General features: G+C 29.8%; 1 protein-coding gene across 13 annotated transcripts in view; it reads right to left on the reverse strand.

Moving 5' to 3' along the window:
* mtd (TLD domain-containing protein mustard) overlaps positions 1–19,381 on the reverse strand; it is a 467,609-nt gene that overhangs the window by 297,422 nt on the left and 150,806 nt on the right. For 3 of the 13 annotated variants that reach the window (XM_075290860.1, XM_075290859.1, XM_075290857.1), the window contains exons 1-2: positions 18,070–18,336; positions 7,409–7,745 (exon numbers count right to left, since the gene is read on the reverse strand). The exons of 3 other annotated variants lie outside the window; for them this stretch is intronic. The gene's annotated coding sequence lies outside the window, so the exon portion shown is untranslated. Of the gene's footprint in view, positions 1–7,408; positions 7,746–18,069; positions 18,337–19,381 lie in introns of those variants that run through there. 7 more of the 13 variants (XM_075290862.1, XM_075290863.1, XM_075290861.1 and 4 more) reach the window with 3 other exon arrangements.

Below are 19,381 nucleotides of genomic sequence, written 5' to 3' on the forward strand. Positions count from 1 at the left end.
AGTTCATGATTTTCTTATAAATTAGTTCATGTATTACATCGTATTTTAGTTCAGTATTACTATGCTGTGGGAAGAATATAGTTAAACCCATTCAAAATATTCCTGCTATCCGGAAAAATTAACAATTTTTTGGGAAACATGTATTAAGAAATTGGTTTGAAATAAACTGTTTGTCGGTATAATTTTCAAAAAAGTAGAGAAATTGAGGAATCAAAAGTACAAAAAGCCTGTATACAACTAAGAAATTTTTCGTACAAAACAAGTCAATTTTCTATAACCACCAGTATTTTATTTCAAAGAATTATTATTATATTACACAAAACTATGGCTTATGATATACAATAAAGGAAATATTTTTATTAGTACGTTGGACGCATTTACTTGTCGGTAGTTAGTAATTGCTTCTTCAAAAGAGTAATATTCTATGTTATTAGGACTAAACTAATTAATTTAAATGTCCATGTTTTCTATCCATATGAAAGATATATGTGGCATAAGTTGCTATATTCAATTGAATTGTCCAATTTCATCGATTTTGGCTAACTTTTGTTGGGCGGATTTGGCTTAGAGGCATCTGATATACAAAATATAAGAAAAATATTATTAATTAATTAATTCTATCGTTCATATTGATTTTTAACTTACGGTTTTCAAGAGTATTTCCTGATATCCTTAGTATTAAACAGTAAGAATATTCAAAAATTACCATTACGAGACCTGTCTACCTGCAAGTGAAAAAAATAATTTTTAATAAATTGAAATTTTGGTTTTATTAAAAACGGACAAAATACCGTTTACAGAAAAACTTACCACATTGAAAAATCCATCCAGTAGGTACATTATTGGAATCATATCCATGGACAAATGGGACGTTATTGAAATTATTCTCAGAATATAATTGAAATAAAAAATATTATAAAATTAGACATAATTTCCACTTGTCAGTATAGCATTTAGTATTTAAGGTGGATATTAAGTTCGAGTTTAGCGGCTAAAATTGCAATGTCCATGATAAGTTTTCTTTAATAATCCATTATAAAAAATAATCTTTATAAAAAACTTGATTTGGGCTATTCTCCATCAAGTTATATTTAAATTTGTATCGAAGACGTATAATTTTATACTTTGCTTAGTGATTTATTTTTAATTTTAGCGGCTAAACTCGAACTTAGTACTCACCTGTAGGAATTGCTGTAACATAAAAAATATAGATTCAAAAAAATGGTTGCTTCTCAACCTGTGATCCAGATGTAGAATAAATATAAATCATCCTATTACCACTCATGTTGTATATTTTTTATGTAAATCAATTTAAAATCCGCACTAATTTTAAACTAACATATTAACAGAAATATACAGTTCCTTAATCTGTTATTTGTTTTTTATCAATAAAAAGCATTTTTGATTCCTCTAACATCACATCATTCACTTCTCAGTTTCTAAAATGTTTCGAAATAAATATATTTTCATTAATAAACACCAATACCGCACGTACAATTTTGCAAAATTAAATCCACGTGTGCACTTCATAAATGCATCAACATAACTGAATGCAACAATAAAACTGAAAGACACAAATAGTCATAAGGGATACATACCTGCCGTAAAGAAAAACAACTCCACACACACACACGTTCCCTTTCTGATCTTGCTATTGCAAAAAAACAACTCTCACCACAAAAGATACCAACAACACACAAGGAACATTCCATTGTCTCTAGAATCAAAACAACCAACAACAGCATAAATGACGCAATAACAAACACAAACAATCATACGAGATATACACAAAATGTCTCTAAAAACTCCCTCGCATGATGCACTCACATTTTCCAGTAGCACGTTTATTGATTAGTAGGAATTCCATCTATAAGTTAAGGTAAAATATATACCAAATCTATGAGGAATCCATAAAAATTATATACATCTGTCAAGGATTATATTAACTAATTTTTATTCTATTTTAACTAAAATTTTCAATGTGAGTAAAAACACTCCAACATATAATAAAAAGGGAAATAATCTGTAGGTAGTCATCGTACGAATCGGTAATGTCGTTAAGTTAATTTTTACTACAAAAATTTTTTTCCATACAAAATTTTGTCTTAGTAAATTGTCCACATTTAGTAGTAAGATTTTTATATTGCCCATGTATTTTTATAATAGAATCAACGATGCATTAACTACTGTGTTGGAAATTTATTTAAGGAAAAATCCTTCCCATTTCGTAGTTAGTGAACTAAAAAACATTTACTGAATTTTTATAAGTTTTGCTTTAGCTAAGTTAATTTTCGTTGTGGTTACGAAAAATGAACTATATTACAGTAAATTTGTTGAACTATGTGGAAGTCAAAATGGTCCTTAAATTTATAAGACACTTTTTTTTCTGTGTATACTCCCATTTATATAAAATGGAGAAAATGTTAACCGATATAACCACTGTGCATGCGTAGATGACTATGCTCATTTCGGTCTTCTGGCGGTTGTCTTTGCAGACAAGAAAAACAGATGTTTACTTACACTCGAAAAAAATACCGATTATCCAAATTCAGAAAACCAGATTTGTATAAAGGCGAAAGTGAAGTTGCCTAAGTATGTTGCTATGTCAGAGCTGAGTGATTGAGTTACACACAATTTATGGTAAATGGTTAGTATGACAAACTACCCAGTTGACTATTGCTTGGTATGTGTCTTTACTAGATCACAAGAGAGAGAGAGACATTGAAATGTTCAAGCCGGCTTACATGATGTTCTTATAAGAGTATTTTTGTTTTGGTGTCGCAACATCACATGAAACAGTGTTGTCAACTAAGCAACATTTTTGCATATATAGATACATGTTAAGTCCGGTGCAATAAATTTTTATAAAATAATTAAAATATATATATGAAAACTAATATGTTCCTTTTAAGTCAATTGAGTAAAATGATCTGCATGAAATTGAATTATTTCAATAAAGTAACGGCGAAAATTTTAATGCGAAACCCGAAAATATAACCGGCCTTAATTTACTATAAAATATAAAAGGGATCTAATAATAGCTGAAGGTTGTTCCGCAATAGGGATGCCAGACGTGCTCCTTTTTTTTACAAAATGTGCTATTAAAACAAGATAGGCCAAAAGAGCACGCAAAAGTGCTCTATTTTTAGTTAAGTACTCTTTTTGTGCTCTTTGTATGCATCACAACAAATATTACTCCGATATTCAATAAATGGTAAAAGCAAACACAATAAACTTTAGGAAGATAAGAAATTGGCTTGCATCATACCAAATGTTGCATTTACCATGTTAGTTCCATACATGTTTGTAATTTTTTTATTTGTTTTTCGTTTTTATTTTTTAAATGAAAAACTTAATTTTCTTAATGAAATTTCTTTTTATCTGCATTTTAATGCTATGTCAATACTTGTCATATACGCGTTTGGTTCGAGTATGAAACTAACACGGTAAATGGTTTGATCTCCTCAGTACCCAATTTCTCATCTACCTAGAGTCAATTGTCTTTGGATAAAAGTAAACTGAATATAAATGTAAATGTCACACTACGAGATTTTCCTACGCCGTTATTTTCTAATTAAATAGTGTTTTACTTTATATATCAGAGTCGAAGAAGGGCACTCCGATGTTGCTTCTTCATTTTGTACTCTGTTCTAAATGTAAACAAACTTCTTTCAATAACATTTTTCACAAAACCACCAAACAAAGTATTGTAAGAAAATTAGCTTGAGTTGAAAGTGAACCTTTTGAATGAATGTTTTTAGTTTTTTTGGTATGTGCACTTTTTTTTGCATCTTCAAAATGTGGCATCCCTATTCCGCAAACATATATTTTAAAATATAAAGTATATTTTTTTTTTGAAAAGTTTAAAAAATGCGTCTATTTTTCTGAGTACTATGTTCGGTTTTTCCACCAAAAACCTAAATTAAAAGTACAAATATATTTATGAAGACGATAATATTTTGATCAAGTCTTGCCAAATAATGGATTGAAAAAGTCCATGGAATTGATTGCTAATAATTTTATATTTCTAAATTAATTAATTAAAAAAGTAACCGTGGAAACAAGCTGGTTTTCAGCTTGAAAACTGAACATAGTACTCAGCTTTATGGCCGGCACTACGTTCAGTTTTCGAGTTGAAAAAAGCAGCAAAACAGTAGCATGTTTTGCAGTTTTCATATCTGTGTTTCTAACAAATCCAACAACCTGACATTAATAATTTTCTATCATTGTGAGATTTATTATGATATATTATTATGAAAATTAAAATATTGAATTGACAACACTGTCTGTATGACTCAATTGATCGTAATTAAGCCGACCTGCCCCACTTAGCATTATTTGCGGGAGAATGACAATGCACAAATATCAATGATTTCTTTATCTCCCGCAAAATCTCTTCATTCAAGTCGTCCATTTGCTCAAAAATTTGCATTTATCTTACAGGGAGTTTTCAAGTGCTTACTGACATCTTTTTGTAAAATAAGATAATTACTTATTTGTGTGTACACATATTCACAAATTTAATGTATTTTATGCAAATTTAATGTAGATGATTTCGAAGGTATGCACTTTGCGAATAGAGAGGGAGATAAGAGAGTTAATCATATGGCCGCTTTTCCACGTCATATGGTATTATGATCATATGATGTTGCTCACGAACATATCAACACAGAGACGAGTGTGCGTGTTTGTGGTATTAGTGTTTGGAAACATTTGCCAAACAAAAAATCGTGGTAAAGCGGAATTCGCAGAATAATTTAAGGTCAAACAAAATGTTAGTCATTTTCATCTCCCGGGTGTAATAGCCAAAGCAAATCCCCACGAAAATAAACTCAAGCATGGTCAAGTGATTAAGAGTTGTTATTTTTTTTTAATTTATTTTTTTTTAACAACATAAAGAAAGAAGCTTGAAAACGGATAGATGATATACGATCAAATAATTAACATATATTGAGAGAGCCGAGCTAAACAATTCATTTTGGATTTGTTAATTTGAAATTAATGACGGATATACGTCGAGTGGATGGATAGACAGCCACCTACTCGCCAGATTAATGACCACAAAATGTCTGTAGGGCTTCGCCAAATAATGTATCTAGGATTAATTTTAATTGGTGTCATAAAATCAAACACTGGATAAATAAAGCTTACTCATCTAAGAAGATTTTGTATTGGTATTTTAATGATTTTATGATTGATTCTTGGTCAAACATAAAGTGATAAAGATGATTCTACAGAAGAATACAGTTTTGTTTGCATTTTGAGAGGAGTTTTACAGTCAGCTGGCAACAGCTGATTGCTTGAAATCAAAGACAATATACTTTAGAAAATTGGAAATTGGCTTGTGTCATACCAAATGTTGCATTGACGGCGCTAGATTCATACATGTTTGTAATTTTTTTTGCATTTTTTTGAATGAAAAACTTAATTTTTTTAATTGAACAATTTTAAAATTGTGAGCAATAAATTAAAAATTATATTTTCCTCTTTGTTCCAAGATATTTCCAATTCTTAATTTCTTTTCATTTGCATTTTAATGTGTCGTACCTGAAGAACTTTAATTTTTCAGGATGAATCAGAATCAAGCAATCAAAAGCTAAATTAAAAAGTTAATTGTTAATTAAATATATCTTTAGGGTGAAATGGAATTTCTCATAACAAAAACTATTACAAATACGATCATTTAATTTTCCAAATACAACAGCCTGTTTTACTATGTCGAACGAGCTTTATCGATCGACTGAAATAGAAACAAGTATATACGGCCGTAAGTTCGGCCAGGCCGAAAATTATGTACCCTCCACCATGGATTGCGTAGAAACTTCTACTGAAGACTGTCATCCACAATCGAATTACTTGGGTTGCGGTAACACTTGCCGATGGCAAGGTATCTTAAAACTTCCTTACACCGTAATATATACCACACAGTCCATACGTGGTATATATTAAACTAAAACAGGCCGATTAAATACGTATATAATTAAGTTTAAAGTTTCTATAGAAATAAAATTTTGACAAAATAAACTTTTGACAACATTTTCTATAGAAGTAAAATTTGGAAAAAAATTTCTAAAGAAATAAAATTTGGAAAAAAATTTCTATAGAAATAAAATTTTGACAAAATTTTCTATAGAAATAAAATGTTGACAAAATTTTCTATAGAAGTAAAATTTTGACAAAATTTTCTATAGAGATAAAATTTTGACAAAATTTTCTGTAGAAATAACATTTTGATAATGTTTTCTATAAAAATAAAATTTTGGTAGATTATTTTTGGCTCGAGTGGCAACCATGATTATGAACCGATATGGACCAATTTTTGTGTGATTGTGGATCGGCTATATATAACTATAGACCGATATGGACCAATTTTGGCAAGATTATTAGCGGCCTTATACTAACACCACGTTGCAAATTTCAACCGGATCGGATGAATTTTGATCCTTCAAGAAGCTCCGGAGATCAAATCTGGGGATCGGTTTATATGGGGGATATATATAATTATGAACCGATATGCACCAATTCTTGCGTGTTTGTTAGAGACTACATTCTAACACCATGTTCCAAATTTCAACCGGATCGGATGAATTTTGCTCCTCCAAGAGGCTCCGGAGGACAAATCTGGGGATCGATTTATATGGGGGCTATATATAATTATGGACCGATGTGGATCAATTTTGGCACGGTTATTAGAGACCATATACTAACACCATGTACCAAATTTCAGCCGGATCCGATGTAATTTGGTTCTCTTAGAGGCTCCGCAAGCCAAATCGGGTGATCGGTGTATATGGGGGCTATATGTAATTATGGACCGATATGGACCAATTTCTGCATGGTTGTTAGAGACCATATACTAACACCATGTACCAAACTTTGCTTCTCTTAGAGCAATCGCAAGCCAAATTTGGGGGTCCGTTTATATGGGGGCTATACGTAAAAGTGGACCGATATGGCCCATTTGCAGTACCATCTGACCTACATCAATAGCAACTACTTGTGCCAAGTTTCAAGTCGATAGCTTGTTTCGTTCGGAAGTTAGCGTGATTTCAACAGACGGACGGACGGACGGACATGCTCAGATCGACTCAGAATTTCACCACGACCCAGAATATATATACTTTATGGGGTCTTAGAGCAATATTTCGATGTGTTACATCGGAATGACAAAGTTAATATACCCCCATCCTATGGTTGAGGGTATAAAAAGAGCGGACCTTATAAACAAAACTCCTCCGAATTATAATAAAAAATTAGCAAAAGCTCTCTTTTCGACATAAAGATTTAGAGGCTATAAAATCATTTGTCTACAAGCCCAATTAAAAGTTTTTAAACACAACTTTAATATTTTGTTGAGCCATATTCTAAATTTCCGATATTTATTTACATATATATTTGGAATACCAACCTTTTTGTTTTCAGGATTCTGTAAATTGCAGTTTGTATAGATTGATTATATTTCCACTTGTTATCGTTATAACTTTAGATGATTTTGTCGTTGATAAAAATAATACTTGGTTATTTGTGTGGTTATTGGTATTTTTAATGTATTATTTGATATATATAAAAAAAATTAGTCACATTTCAAAATATTTATTGCAGCTTATATATATTTTTTTAAATTCGTTAAATTTTCGTATTAAATATTTTTGCTCTTCAATATTTTCTTTTTAGAACTTTGTTGTTGAATTGACGTAAAAATTTATTTAATATATTTTTCTTCACATAAATTTATCACGAATTCACTAAAAAAAGAGAGGGAAATTAAATTACGCATTTTTTTCGACATATAGAATATCCAATATGGATATTCATTCGAAATATTAATTAGTTGGCAATATTAATTTATATCATAGGTATGGCAATTCTAGTTTTTTTTATATGACTTTGGAGAAAAATTAAACTGCGTCTTTAGAATTAAGTCCACTATTTTATTTGGCAAACTTCTTTTCGCTTTAAATTAAATATTAAAATACTGGGCCTGTTCCGTCAATAAATTCTATGGAGTAATAACCATATTCAAAGTACATTATTTTGTGGTTTAGGCATTTGTCAAAAGTCGTCATTAAAGCAAGTTAACTTTCTTAAGTTAATATTTTTTTAGTATGGTCTGCGAATTATTATCTCTAGTGAAAGTAGACAGAAACAAAGAAAAACACAATCTTAATAATCATATATAATAATTTTATATTTACTGTGAATTTAGTCTTATTTAAATAAATATAAAATTCTTATGTGCTTAAAGATAACCAATGAAGTACAGTAAAACTTTACAATTCCAAAGATTTTATGATATTTTCCTTCCTTATTTTTGTAAACTTAATTTCTGTGGCAATGATAAATAATAATAAAATAATTCTAACATTTTAAAAAGGCTATGTAACCAAAATTGTTTTTTGAAAATCTAAATAATCGATAACAATGCTTTATTGATTGATTTTACTGAATTGTAAAAAACAAACAAGTTTTAATTTAATTTAATTTATTTATTTATTTTCATACGTAACTAAGCCTTACAAAGGCCTTATACAGTTTCCATCGATTTCCAAAAGAATATTTAGCTGAACTAAGTGTACAATCTTTGGCTATTATTTAGATATCTTTGACGAAGGTTCTGGTAACCAGGAGCACCCAGGGAAGGAATATGATCACCTCAAACATGTTTTAAAAGCAAAATGTTATTTTTGGGTGGTGACCATGTAACATGGTTTTCGCAACCATGTTATTTTCTCGGAAATCCTGTATCTGATTTCGGCAAGCAGGTTATATTTGACGAGAAAATAACATTTTAGTGACAAACATGTTACATGGTCACCACACAAAAATAACATTTTGCTCTTGAAGCATGTTTGAGGTGATCATATTCCTTCTCTGCGTGAGTGTACGTCTCTTGTATGAAAAAAATGTTCATTAGCGAAAATGGTTCTACATTGCGTATCAGAAATTCTTATCAAAACTGCAAATCGCGTCAATGTCCCCTGCTAGATTAATCAATATCCCAGCAAAAGAAGCGTACTCTGTTTTAAACTATTTGAAACAAAAAAAAAGATAAAATTACCCATTAAAAGTATGAAAAACCCAAGTTATAAAAAATCGAATTAAAAGAACTTTCTGGGTAGTTAAAATAAAGAACATTATTGGGAGTGCATCTTCTGGAAGTTCTTTGAAAGTTGTGCCTTTTGGAAGAACTTCTCACTTTTTTTATTGGGATGTGTAATAATAGGAATCAGGAGTTTTAAATATTCAAATATTCCTCTCATAAACGGCATTATCGGCATGGAAATCAAATATTTTTTTTCTCTACTTTTTAATTCTGTGTATATTTTTTTATATTGGATTAACACTGCAGCTTGTAGGGATCAACCCATGTGTAATAGAATTGATATCCTTCAAAAGTATCAAAATTTCATCACTATTACAAGAGAATTTCATAATATCGATATTTTGCTATAGGGTTAAAACCTTTTAAATGACGAATGATTCGCAGGCACACCCAGAGAAGGAATATGATCACCTCAAACATGTATCAAGAGCACCATGTTGCGGCGACCATGTGACATTTTGGTCGTAAAAATATTCTTTTCTCGTCACACATAAAATGCTTTTCGAAATCAGGTATATGATTTCCTAGAAAATAACATGGTTTCGACAAAAATGTTACATGTTTTCCGTGAAAAAGTAACATTATGCTCTTGAAACATGGTTGGGGTGATCATATTCCTTCTCAGCGTGCAAATGTGACGATTGCTCTGTATACTACTGGAATCAATTAAATAGTGAAATTGTCAATTGGTTTACAAACTAAATTAGCAATTTCATTATTTTGTTTTTTTTTTTTTCTATAACCAAAATCTTACGATTACTGATTGGTGGTCGAAATTGTCTACTGTTGGAATTAAACGATACACAATTTTGTAGAATTTGTTATTACATTTCATTAAATGCTACTCGTCTTCAAAGACCAGTATCAATGAAATCAAAATGTTATTCTAATTTGGTAAACCTGTTATTATTATTGATACCCATTGAAATTTGTTGTAGTAGAATAATATTTATGGCAAAATTTGTATAACCGAAATATTAATTAAATTAGCACCTTAATTGATGCATATATTATTGCAATGTTACAAACAACGTTTCGGATGATTTCACTCTACATTTACATTTCCTCTCCGCATAAGGAATGCATAGCAACTATTGTTAGTGAAATTTTTGGCAGGACGATGTTATCGACATGGCAAAACTGTCTTTCGAAAGGGCTACATTCCGGACTTTAGGACCAATACCTGTGACGTTACAAAATTACGTTAAAATGTCATGAGAACAGTGTTATCGACTTCAGAAATATATCTTTCTACCCACAATTTTTTTTGTTTTGAACTTGAGATCATACTAAAATTAAAACACACCCAATATTGTTTAGAAAACACATTCAAAGATATTTGAAATTTTTTTGTTTAGCTTTTTAAAACGCTGGACTTAAAAACTGTTGTTTTTTTTACAACCGGTTCAAAGATGTCATTTTCAAATCAACGTTCTTAAGAAAATCTAATAAAAAAAATCTCTATTCCGGTAACAAATTACAACACATCATCATATTCTTCATAGATATTTTATGATGGGTTTTATATTATATCATTGGCTATAGAATACAAATTAAAAATTGTTTGTTTGAAAATTATCTGTTCATAAAAAAACTGCTTGTATTTTTGTCATAAAAAAAACATGGTGTATTGATATTAAATAATTTCTTTGTGATCAACAATTCTCCAATTTACACAAGCATTGAAGGCATTTCTGCTTATTTTTGACTTAATTTTGAAATTAATTTGCTAATTTCACAACTAATCAGAGTTTATGGTTTTGTGCTGATAAACAATAATTAGCAAGATGGTTCTTTAACAATATGGCACAGTGGGAGAACTACACCTAGTACCCTATATCGAATTTTAAATTCATTTGTCCTTTTCATTGGCATCTTATATAAGTTAATATTCTTTTTTAAACATATTTATTTGAATTTAAATCATTTGAATTCAATAAAATTTATATGAATTTCATTACATTTATCCTAATTTAATTGCGAATACTTTTTTAATCCATTGTAATCCAAACTAATTTGTCTTTATTTAATATAATTAATTTTAATTTTAATCTTATATGTATTTAATTTAATTTTTTATATTTAATTTGATTTGTATCAATTTAATATAATTAAGCAAATTAAAAACATTGACGCCTAATTTAATTGAATATAATCTAATATAGTTTGTTAATTAATTGTTAATTTAATTCAATTAATACGAAAAGAAAACTAAATTTCTATGAATTTTCAACTTGGCATATTTTAATTTTATGTAATTCATTCGAATCATCATTAATTTGTTTTTTACTTTAATTACTTTTAATTTTGATAGAATTTTCATTATAATTAAATTAATTTAATGCATTTCAATTTAATTTATTTAAAATTAATTTCCTATTTAATCAATTTTAGTTAAATTTAATTAAAAGCATTTTTGTAATTAATCATTTAAATCATTGATTTTAACAAGATAACAATTATTGGCACCTAATTAAATTGAATATAATCTAATTTAAGTTAGCATATTTAATTTAATTCAATTATTTCCAAAATGAATTAAATGTATGTGAATTTAATCCAATTTAACGTACTTCAACTTGGAATACCTTAATGTAATCAAATTCATTCAAGTCGATTTTAATTTGCTTTTATTAAAATTAATAGTAATTAAATTAAATGGAAACAAATTGAATTGGATTCGAACGAATTAGATTAAAATAATCTATGCCTAGTTGAACTATCCCTTCGGGAAATGGAACAACCAAAGGACCGGTACAAGACTAGTCTCTGGTGTGTATGGACCAGTCCCAGTTCTGGTCAAAACGTATGGAAGGGACCGGTCACTTTAACACGGGTTTGTCATTGCCGGGGTAAATTTATACTTTAGGACACGTCCTGGACTAATTTCAAAGCACACCTCTTGGGACAATTTAGCAGTAGCATCCCATAGACAGGTCCTCAGGAACCACTCTCGGACTAACTCTTGGAAATCTGTTTCATTTTGAGCATCCTAATCGCATTCGAACTGTCGAACAATAGGTTATTCTGATAATTATACCCACCACCATTGAATGGTGATGGGGGTATACATATTCCCCGATTTAGGGTCTTGGGCTTATAGAAACCGTAGTTTTTATCCAATATCCCTGAAATTTGGAAATCTAGAGGTATTCTACACCCTCAAAAAAAATCGCTTCTTTAACATATGTTCCAAACATATTTTGCAGGAAGCACATATATTATTGCATACTGCCGAAACATTAATATGTTTGTTTTATGTGAACATATTATATGTTTGGAAGCATTTTGAGCCAAAAATATTATATGCTTGGAAGAATTTTTCCCAAACACGATTGTGCTCATTCCCTAACATACTCGTAATTTTCACTTCCACGAAATTTTTTAGTTATTGGAACCTTTCTCTGTAATACAAATAATGTTGAAGAAATTATTCACTTTTATAAATTTTTTAAATTTTACCTTTCGCCTGCACGGAGAATCGAACCGAGGACCATACAGTTTGTAAGCCAACACACTATCCACTGGGCTACGTAGCTGTTATAGTCACCAGTAGATAATTATCGTTTTAAGTTACATTTATATAGCATAGTTTGCAGCGTCCACGAGCCCATGCAAACATAACATTATTTAACAGAAACATACATTTGTTTGCCACGTGGAGCAGTGGTTAGCATGTCTGCCTTGCATGCAAAGGGTCGTGGGTTCAATCCCTGCTCCGACCGAACATTTTTTTGTTTTTTTTTTTTAATTTACACATTTATATTTATACTATATTAATTTTTTTTAATGAAACTTCGAAATGTGTGTTATTAAAGATTTATAGTCAGTAACAGTGCTTGATATAAACGAAATTGACTGATTTTTGGATAAAATATTATTTTTTATTGCAAAATAACAATCTTGTAATAAAAAACTGTTTTTGTACAAAACTTTAAAATTTGGAAGGAATTCAAAAACTAACAAAAGAAGAACGTGGAGTCGAGTATAAACATACATACACAATTTTATAATATAAACATAAATTTATTTAGGAGTGAACAGTTTTTTACTAGCATTTAACACCATCGCTCTAAAATTCCTTTTATTTTTCTTTAATAATTCATTTTAAAGAAAATAAACTTTTTAAATTGTTTTAGCTGTAAAACTCGAACTTAATGCCCGCTTTTATATTTGATGGTGTCCGTCAACTCCTCGTGGACTACTTTTTAATAAAGAGGAACTAAAGTTTGTTTTTTTACATTTTACTGTGTAATTTTTCACTATTTCCTCCTTATTTCATTTTACTGTCCCAACTCTAAAAAGAGTATAGTGCCCTTTCGTTATTTTTATGAAGACCCCTGATTTCTTTTAACGAACCAAGAAAAAAATTGTGCCCATAATGCCAAAATGATAAACAAAACACATGTCCACACATACATAAAATGCTGCTCTCAAGGCGAAAACATAAGCTGTTTGTTTTTCAAATGTCTATTCTCTTGGTTCAGAATGTATATTCTCATTATTGAAATTAAATAATATTTAGACTTAAACATATGAAATTTTTGGCCTTATCATAAAACAGTTTTCCGAAACAACATACAAGCGGTTTCACAGAAATTGTTCTCTTTTGACTCTTTTGTTGTGTTATATTGATATCTTTCGTCAACTCTCCCGGTTTCCATCTCTATTTCTCTCTATACTCTCTCTGTCGCTTTGAATAAAATATCACAACATATGTATGTTTAGTCGAAATTTGTAAATTTATATATGTTTGTATTCACACATATGATTTTTATGAAACATTGATGCCCCAAACATAATATATTCTAACATATTAACATAGATGTCCCAAACATTTAGTGTTAGTTTAGGAACATTACATGTTCGCACTTAAATATATTGTGGTTTAAAATCGTGCCCGAAACACATTTTGTTTATATCGGAACATATGAAAAACATATTTTTCTAACAGTGTAGGAGGTGTGACGTATATATTGTGTGTCGGTACAGTTTTTGATATAGCCCCCTTAGGTTAAAGTGGCAGCCCGATTACGATTCAGGCTCACTTAGACTATTCAGTCCATTGTGATATAGCCCCCTTATAAACCGGCCCTCCAATTTGGGGTATAGATTCTACAATACAATTAACATAGATGTGCTGAATATTGTGTGTATTCCACCATGTTTTGGCATAGCCCCCATTAGACCGAAAAAATTGAAAAAAGGGAATTTCGTGTTTTGATAAAATACTGTTTTCTGAAGGGAAAAAATACGGTGGAAGCAAAAACTTGGCTTAATAATGAGTTTCCAGACTCTGCCCCAGGGAAATCAACAATAATTGATTGGTATGCAAAATTGAAGCGTGGTGAAATGAGCACGGAGGACGGCGACGGCCCGAAAGATGTGGTTACCGACGAAAACATCAAAAAATCCCCAAAATTACTTCGAATGACCGTAAAATGAAGTTGATCGAGATAGCAGAGGCCTTAAAGATATCAAAGGAACGTGTTGGTCATATCATTCATCAATATTTGGATATGCGGAAGCTCTGTGCAAAATGGGTGCCGCGCGAGCTCACATTTGACCAAAAACAACAACGTATTGATGATTCTGAGCGGTGTTTGCAGCTGTTAACTCGTAATACACCCGAGTTTTTCCGTCGATATGTGACAATGGATGAAACATGGCTCCATCACTACACTCCTGAGTGCAATCGACAGTCGGCTGAGTGGACAGCGACCGGTGAACCGTCTCCGAAGCGTGGAAAGACTCAAAAGTCCGCTGGCAAAGTGATGGCCTCTGTTTTTTAGGATGCGCATGGAATAATTTTTATCGATTATCTTGAGAAGGGAAAAACCATCAACAGTGACTATTATATGGCGTTATTGGAGCGTTTGAAGGTCGAAATCGCGTCAAAACGGCCCCATATGAAGGAGAAAAAAGTCTTGTTGTCAGACCTCAAAAGGATGATCGCAGGGAAAAAATTTGGCTGCAATGAAGAGGTGATCGCCGAAACTGAGGCCTATTTTGAGGCAAAACCGAAGGAGTACTACCAAAAAGGTATCAAAAAATTGGAAGGTCGTTATAATCGTTGTATCACTATTGAAGGGAACTATGTTGAATAATAAAAACGAATTTTGACAAAAAATGTGTTTTTCTTTGTTTGACCGGGGACTTATCAGCCAACCTGTTAACTGCTTGGTGGTGGGTATATAAGATTCGGCCCGACCGAACTTACTGCTGTATATACTTGTTTTATTTCACTAAATGTGTAGATTCAATACGGATATCAATAAATTACGACTATTTAAAAATTGCAACTAACTGGAGCACCTGTACCAGTTCTGTGATAAGTCCGTTAGTGGAAATTTGCACTAATTTCTTGTAGGGATATTACATTAATATACTTTTCATTTATTTGGAATTAATTAAATTAAATTTAATATGCAGAACTAAATGAGATTATTATTATATTAGATGAAATTAGTTGGCAATGATTTTAATTTAGTTGAAATTAATAGCAAAATTAATTTTAATTAAAATATATCAAATTAAATTAATTTAAAATAATAGTAAATTAAAAAACAAAGATTAATTAAATTCAATAAATTACAAATGATTTAAAATTAATTTTAATATTAATTGAAATGCATCTAAATAAATAAATGATTTTAATTTAGTTGAAATTAATTAATAACAAAATTAATTTTAATTAAAATAGATCAAATTAAATTAATTTAAAATAATAGTAAATTAAAAAAAAGATTAATTAAATTCAATATATTACAAATGATTAATTACAGAATTAATTTTAATATTAATTGAAATGCATCTAAATAAATGATTTTAATTTAGTTGAAATTAATTAATAACAAAATTAATTTTAATTAAAATAGATCAAATTAAATTAATTTAAAATAATAGTAAATTAAAAAAAAAGATTAATTAAATTCAATAAATTACAAATGATTAATTACAGAATTAATTTTAATATAAATTGAAATGTATCTAAATAAATATTTAAAATTTATAAGTTAATTAAAAATATATAAAACAATTGATTGGATTCGAATGAAATAAATCAATTCAATTTAATTTAATCTGATGTATTTCAATTCAATTTAATTTTGTATTTAATATTTTTTACTTAGTTTTATTGTTAATTTAATTAAACAAAATTTTGTAAATAATCATTTATTTTGTTTCGATAAACCGGGTTTTCTAAGATTTATTGTGTAAAATTATCTTGGAAATAATAGACCATAGACTGTGAAAAAGACAAATCTGCACACAAAGAAAATTTCAGTAAAAGTCAGCCAACGAACAATTTTCATTGATATAACGAAACATTTTCATTAATACAATGAAAATATTCGTTAATAGTACGAAACGTTACGTTGATTGACAGAAAATTCGTTATATTAACGAAAAAATTCGTTGTATTAACGAATTTGTTTCATTAGCTGACTTTTAACGACACATTTCGTTAATATAACGAAACTTTTTCTATTAGTGTGGAATTACCAAAGACCAAATGCTTTAAAGTTTGAGAATCCTTTTCTCGTTTGTTGTTGTAAATGTTCCAAAAAATCTTATATTACTTCATCAATGTTCGTTTAGAAAAATATGTGGAAAATATCAAAAAATATATGAAATGTTAAAGTATAGCTCTTTCAAAAGCTATGATTCATTGTTTAGATAATTTTTTTTTCACAAGATGAAAAATTTCAATTCCATTTCAGTTTTCTGCCAAATATATTTAATAAAAATTTTAAAAATAAAATCATTTTAACGATTGTAAGCTTGGATAAACTGTTTTAAAATTGATGAAATTCAACAATTATCTATAAAAAAAAAATAAAGATAGAATTTATAGGAATTGTTTTTTTTTTTTTATTACTATAAAGAAACTTTATCATTAAATTAAGAAAAACATCAATATCTTTCACAGTATGCATAATTTCGTTAAGGCATGTTCATTAACATAAAGAAAAATCCACATTGGAATTACAAAATTGTTTTGGTTCTTTCATTGGAATGGAATTTGTATTAAAAGAATATTTTCTATCAGTGTAAGTAATGGTTAAAAATTTTAAGCAAAAACTTAGCTTAAAATTTTGTAGAAGTTTTTGATCTGTTTTGTTTTACATGGCCCCATACAAATTTACATACATATGTCTCATTTGGCAAACATTGCAAATAAGTTGTTTTGTTTAATATTAAAAGTTAAACAAAAACAAGTACATGTGGCCATGCTGACATTTTGAATGCAGCAACGAAAAAAAAAAAACAAACAATAACATAACTTTTAAATAAACTAAAATCCAATTCTCTTTCACAACACCCATAAATTTTTAATAATAATTTATTATTGAAAAAATAGATAAAATTAATTTAAGCAGGACAAGAATTTCTAGAATTATTTAGCTATTTGCCATTTTAAGGTGAGTACTATGTTCGGTTTTTTCACCAAAACACTAAATTGAAAGTACAAATATATTTATGAAGACGATTATGTTTTGATCGAGTCTTGCCAAATAATGGATGGAAAAGATCCAAGGAATTGATTGCAAATAATTTTATATTTCTAAATTAGTTAATTAAAAAAAAGTAACCGTGAAAACAAGCTGGTTTTCAGCTTGAACACTGAACATAGTACTCAGCTTTAGGTTAAAAAAAACTACACTCTTGTCAATATTAATTTCTTTAAATTTTTTTCTTTCTTTTTTGCAAATATGCAGTGGTTTTCGACTGTGTTATGATCGTTCTTTGTTTTTGGGATTGTATTTATAACGGTTTTTTCTGTTTCTTTTTTATTTGAAACTTTGCCTCTCGATATGACAATACATTAGATTTTTTGTTGTTTTTTCATGTTCTCTCTCTCTCTTTTCTTATTCTAGAGGATTTTCGGATAAAGGGGCTATTCTTTTTTAGTTGCCAATAATTACAAAAAAAACACAAGAATTTTATAAAATCAACCATACTTTGAAAAAGAATTTCTTTTAATTTTCTTTTTTTGTTCACTTTTTTCTCAATATATTTTTTTAACTTTTTTTAACCGTAAACGTGCCGTACCGTGTAAACGCGTTTAAAAGTTGCTTTTTTTTCTTATACTTCTTTGAGGAATTAATTGCTTCTTGTATTTGTTGTTATAATTTTTTGTTGGTGTGCTTTGAGGAAGGAAGGTATCGTAAATTTTCTTTACTTGCTTGCGTTCGGGGCAAATGAAAAACTTAAACTGATCGGAAATTTCTCCGTCAACGTCTCAGAAAGTAACCAAATTTACTACAACGAAACCATATGGTCGACAACAAACAAAACCAGCATCGGTAATAATAACGAATTCGTTGAAACATCGATGCCGACCGAAACGCCGGCGTCTACAATGGGGGCTTGTGGCTACCAAGATTCCAATGCCGACTGCAGCATTCTTAAGCCTATAATGATCGAATGTGAAGGAAAAAAGTAAACAACAAAGACTTGTTTATGGCACGCGAAGACGTCGACGCATCTGCTGCCGATAAACAATGTACCAAAGCCGAAGCGCCAAAGCACACTGGCAGAAATAAACAAAAACACAACGCTCATCGACTATTCAGTGCCCGTGCATATCCAAACAACACACAAAACGATCGACGACCTAGCGTCATAGTGGCAGGCACCCCAACAGGTGGTGGGGTAGGTGGATCGCCACAGCGAATTCCCAAACACACGAATCACATTCACTACAAAACCTAAAATACTCGTTCTTACATCGTTGAGAAACTCGATTGTGCATGAATATTAGGGTGTGCTCTATTGTTTGTAATCTCAACTAAAAACCGACAGAACTGATTTCTTTTCTTAAAAACGAAATAAAAAGAAGTGAGTAATGTAGATGGTCGAGCGTTGCCGACTATATCCTACCCTAAATCACCCGTACTGAATTAATAAACAAAAGCATTTGTGGTGTATTATTGAAATTGGTTTGGGAGATATACTGTATTTCCATAATTAAGAAAATTAAGTGGTAAATGTATATGGGGGCATTATCTCAATCTGAACATAAATGCCTGATATTAGGAGCTATACTTGATTTTAGTCCTACAAAGTTAGTATGCCACTAATATTGAGTCCTTTTTTAAAAAAGATGAAGTTGCTCAATTAGTGCGGTTAATGCAGCCAAATTTGTGAAAATCGGGTAATATATTTATGTAAGAGCTATATGCAAGTCTGAATAAGATCGCCTAATACGTCTAAATTTGAAATTTGGATAATAAACTATTATGGCCAAATTGGGGAAAATCGGGCGATACA

This window comes from Haematobia irritans, chromosome 1, assembly GCF_050003625.1.
Source record: "Haematobia irritans isolate KBUSLIRL chromosome 1, ASM5000362v1, whole genome shotgun sequence".
NCBI classification, from domain to species: Eukaryota; Metazoa; Arthropoda; class Insecta; order Diptera; family Muscidae; genus Haematobia; species Haematobia irritans.